Source organism: Amblyomma maculatum, chromosome 5, assembly GCF_055883805.1.
Source record: "Amblyomma maculatum isolate TAMU_Amacu chromosome 5, ASM5588380v1, whole genome shotgun sequence".
NCBI classification, from domain to species: Eukaryota; Metazoa; Arthropoda; class Arachnida; order Ixodida; family Ixodidae; genus Amblyomma; species Amblyomma maculatum.
This window is the reverse complement of record NC_139348.1, coordinates 123,194,638-123,199,616: the sequence shown is the minus strand read 5'-3', so window position 1 is coordinate 123,199,616 and position 4,979 is coordinate 123,194,638.

The following is a 4,979-nucleotide window of genomic DNA, read 5'->3' as shown; positions in this document are numbered from 1 at the left end:
TAAAGGGCCCTCCGCTTAGAAGGTCATCGCATTACCAGAGCAAACGAAAACGTTTAAGATGCCACCACGATCAGCTGATTTTTGATAGTTGTAACACCACGCCTTTTCACCACAGAACAAAAACTGAAACTCGGGACGCTAATAATACGCTGCAGGCGTTTCGTTAGGGCGAGGCTCGTGTTAGCGGCTTCTGCAGCTTAACGACCTTGCAGCCAGATGTGTCTGCCATCATGTCTCAGCACGCTTGCCGGCGCTGTGGGGGCGAATCCTTTTAAAGGCATCTCTCACAGATATAAAGGAGAGGCCACACAACAACGCAAAACTGCTAAAGCAAGATTCGTAGTGACCGTAAGGCGAACACACATCTAGCCTAGTCACCGTAGGGCACACAACACTCCATTGTACTACTGAAATAAATACAAGAACACCTCGATCTTGCCATGGAGCTCTCCTATTTGTTTTTTACTTTTGCATTTGCTTATCGCCGTTGACACGCGACAGTTAACGTTGTCGGTTTCCAGAGAAAGACGAGACTCGGAACGGGCTGGAGCCTTGGAAAGAAACCTCGAGCAACACTTTCCACCGTGTTTGAGATTGTTGTTGGTGTTGAAGGCCAACTGCCTTATAGACGTTCTTTACTTCAGTACGTAAGGCTGAGCGCGACTGGTCGAATGCAGCAGGATTTGTGATCTCCGACTACCGCTGCGGTGTCGTCAAAATTAGATGCAAGGCGACTCAGATTTTCTCAAACTTCAAAGGCTAAATACAGACAGATATAAAACTTTTTCAAACGCGACCACTTATGTTTCATGTACTCCCCGAGGTCCCAAAAGCAGGTGTTAAGCTATTCTTCTTGACACTCAAAAATTGTAAAAAATGGAATTGCTAGTAGTTGCATTCGCTCAAGCTTACTGCGCTCATGTCATCATTGCATTCATGATAGTGTATTGCTACAGGGCACAGCAGTTAGCACAATTAGGCTGCATTTATCTTTACAGACTTGACTAAAAAAAAGGCGATGAAGTTAAATTTCGTTCGCTAAGTTCCTTTCTTTTACTGTTGACAGGCCTTCTACGAAAACATCTTGCCACTGCCCGCCCGCCCAGTTGCTCGAATAATCTTTATGGGCCCAAATGCTCCACCCGCCTCTCTTTCTTTAGTAAATATTCTGAAACTGGAAATACTCAAAAAGACATCCGCTCAGTAGCGAGGCAGTTTTTTTAGAGGTCACGATGTTCGAGCTGAGCTGTTCAAGCTGTTAAAACTGATATGAAAGGCGTGCTTCATAACGAAATGGTGTTACAAATAATGCATGCTGCAAGAGGTAATATCAGGGCGAAAATGGTTTTTCGAGCCTCAAGGAAACACCCCTTCTTCTCAGTAAAGGAGCCTGTGCAGGGAAGCGGACGGAGTACACTATCTTTTGTAAACAAGACCTTTACCGAGAAAGATACATATCTAAATATAAACGAACAAAGAAGTAATTAAAAATGAGATAACAAATATAAACATAGTTGAGAAACAACAAATATGAGAAACCGAAACTCACAGAACTAAGAAAGCGTCGAGATATTGAGCACGGCAGATGGAAGCGCACATTGTGGTGTAAATATTCTATGCCCAAACTGCTACTATGCGTATGATTTCTTACCAACTAGACCAGTTTGACATCCAACGGTCTTCAGATACCAGTTGAACACTTAACAAATCAATGAGTGAAACATTACTTCGCAGATTCACTCCGACAATGTTCAGAAATAAAAATAACAGCTGCAATAAGCTGTGGCGCTGTATGCAGCAGCTCGCAAGCATCTACGCCCTCCTAAGAAAACATGCGCACAATCTAGCAAGTGCAACTCTTATTATTATCTCAGAAGCAGGAAACAAAAACGTCGGAGGACCGTATACCGACTCGCTACAATCTCAATCATCGAACCTTCGGGGGCATGTCTTAGCGTCTGTCCTCGTCACATTTTCAAATCTCTGCCGTGCTGATCACGTGTACTTCAATTCTAACCTAGTTTGTTAAAACACTCTATGGGTAGTCGTCGCAACGGCTGTCACGACACACGGAACTAGATGCAAAGGGGAAGAAGAAAAAGGTGAATTTCAAAACCAGAATTCTCTTCGATAACATATCGCTTCCAAGTAGTCTGTTCTCTCGAAATTCTCCCCTTCTGCAGCGTTCCCTTATATTTCTTCAAATTGTCTTGACCTGTTCGTTCAGTCAGTCTTTCAAATTTCAGTCAGTCTTTGTCAATGGCAATAAACTAAAGAAAGTAGTTGAAAAACATAGGCGCTGGGCTGTGACGATTCTTTCTAATGCCTATTCGACTTTTAAGAAAACACACTGAACCCACGGCACGCCAGTCATTCGCGCAGCGACTCCAGTTTTAAAATGCAACAAGCCTTGCACGGCACAAGCTGAATATAAGCAAAGCAAAGGGCGTACAAAAGATTCAGAGAGTTCCGAAACTGCTCCGTAGGCTCCCAGAGCCTGTGCACCAGACGTAATCCTTTCTGACCCAAATCGCTCCCCGCTGTGCGCCCCATACGAACACCCCAAACAAAAGGCGAGCTCTTCCTGTGGCCGACATTGCGTACGCCTTGTCTCGACTGAAGGAAACCATGTCGCGTTCTGTTGTAAACAGTGCCCTCTCCTCACCAGAGAGCATACCGTACTATCGAAACCAAACAGACCCGCTTAGGCTTCGCCTGCATCTGCTCCGGGGCATCCTGCCCGCGTAAACAACACGCCAAGCGTTTGCCTCATCAACGTCAGAGCGTTGGCGACGGCCTTGAAAAGTGAGTCAAAGCAGACTGATTGTATTCTCAGCCGTTCTCCGATCACGCGTCACTATCTATTGCACCGGTAATGGTGCTCCCCTTTATAGTTCTACTACCACTTTTCCGTTTGCAGGCGACGTATATTATATCGTAACCTTAGATATAATTACAAGCCATCATCATGCTTGTGGAAACAAACATAAAATTTACGGACTGAATGTCAAATTTAGGCAAACGAGGTATATTAGGGTAGACAATGCACTAACCCCGATCTGCTTATGTAGGTCGCCGGCTTTTTTGTATGCGCCACTTTGTAAATAAATGTAGCCCCGTGGTGGACAAAGTCCTAATCATTCGCATAATTCTGCTAACTTCTTTGAAATCATAGTATGCATAGCAAACCTGTTGTTATATATTCGCACAACTTCACCGCCACATTTATACATTCTCAAAGCGGACTAACGAGCTCTTATCACGAAATGAATTATTTACTTCTTGCGTTAACGGCAATGCTAGATTCTGGAGAGACCTGTACGCTGTAAGTGTCCACTGAGTGCACATTTAAAAATCGGCGTGGCGTAATAGGTTCAAGCATTTCTTTATTTTCTGAGCGAACACTATCACTACCGTTTTAGATTCTTGTAGCAGCGTTCAGATTTCCAGCTATAAACTAATCGCTGACGCCTCTTTCTGCTTTAAAAGGCTATAATTAAAATTGCTACTACTTTGCATAGATCTTTGTTATTCGACTAGCATTGAATATATTGATTACAAAACTGTATCTCCTATCGAGACGTTGAAATATTAACAGTTACAGGTTAGCTGACGCAGGTAAAGGTTTTGTCCTCCTGAAAACCGATTAACGTGCTTTAATAAGCGATTTGGATTCAGATCTTGTGTCCTGATTGTGTCATAACCGTATAGTCCCTAAAGATAATTTTTCTTGCACTATGAAAGCTATGAATGCTGGACATTGACGCCTCATTAGTGAAACTTGTAGAAGTGCCGGTCACCGGAAAGAAAGTCGGCGTCCCCGCCTCAGTGTCAGTGGTAAGGAAGCAATGAAAAGGGCTTTCACATTTAGGGATTGCAAGGCGCAATACCGTACGTACTTCTAGCATGAAATTTGGCGCAGAACAGCTAACATTTTCCATTTAAAGCTTGCGGAAGTATTTTAAGTATTTAACGCATCCCTCTTCACTGGGAACGCGCATACGCACGTCGACGCTTGGACGATCAATATACCTGTCGCCTAGTCTGGACGAGTATATGCCACACATGCACTCAAACCATTCGTTCCGCCAAGAATTTGTAATCAAGGTAGAGCCTACTTATGCAGAAAAACACAAATATCACTGGCAAACTCACACGAATTGCATGGTAGGTTACGAGTTAGAAACGGCTGTGTCAGTACAAATTTCTAAACTGAGCGCCTGACCTTCACTCCTGTTCAAAAGGATGGAGCTAGGTTATCTTAGCAGTGATGATCCCATTCGGTGAACTTACAGTTCTGGGAAAATTTGAAGGAGAAATATTGGTAAAAAATGAAATCTTAGTCAGGCTCAAGGAACATTAGGAAATGAAATTGTCTTATGTTTGCCAAAGTGCAGGGGAGGGAAAACTTGCCCAAAGTAGACATAGCTCTTCTAAATAAGGAAGGTTTTTGTTTCGGCATGAAATGTCATCGAATCTCACCACCTGCTTTAAATGATATAGCTTCTTTATTGCATAAATCGGAGGTGAAAAACCACTCGTACAAGTAAGCACCATATTTGTTTTTATTACTACATTAATTATGTTCAATTTCCAGCTCACTTTAATTGTTGACCTTACTAGAGTGCTTTGTAAACCATAAGACGCCTTAAAGCCTACTGAACCGTACGAACGACATTGGAAGTATCGCGTAAGGTTCATTATACAAGGAAAAATGCCAAGCAGATGGCTGACAAGCTGCAATATAAAATACAAATGATCGCAAACTGCAATTTACGCCGTTTATCTGGTTGCCTTCGCTTGCTTTTCCAAAGGTTATGGTTTCTTGTAATATAGTTCAAATCACAACTCCTCTTAATCTCTACACTATTCCAACCCGCCCACTGCGCAAGCCATTCGCATCACCACGCTACTGGGACTCCGCATCTTCTCCTTTCGCAGTCAATGCGCAACTTTCTATCCTAAGCGAGAGCACTTGC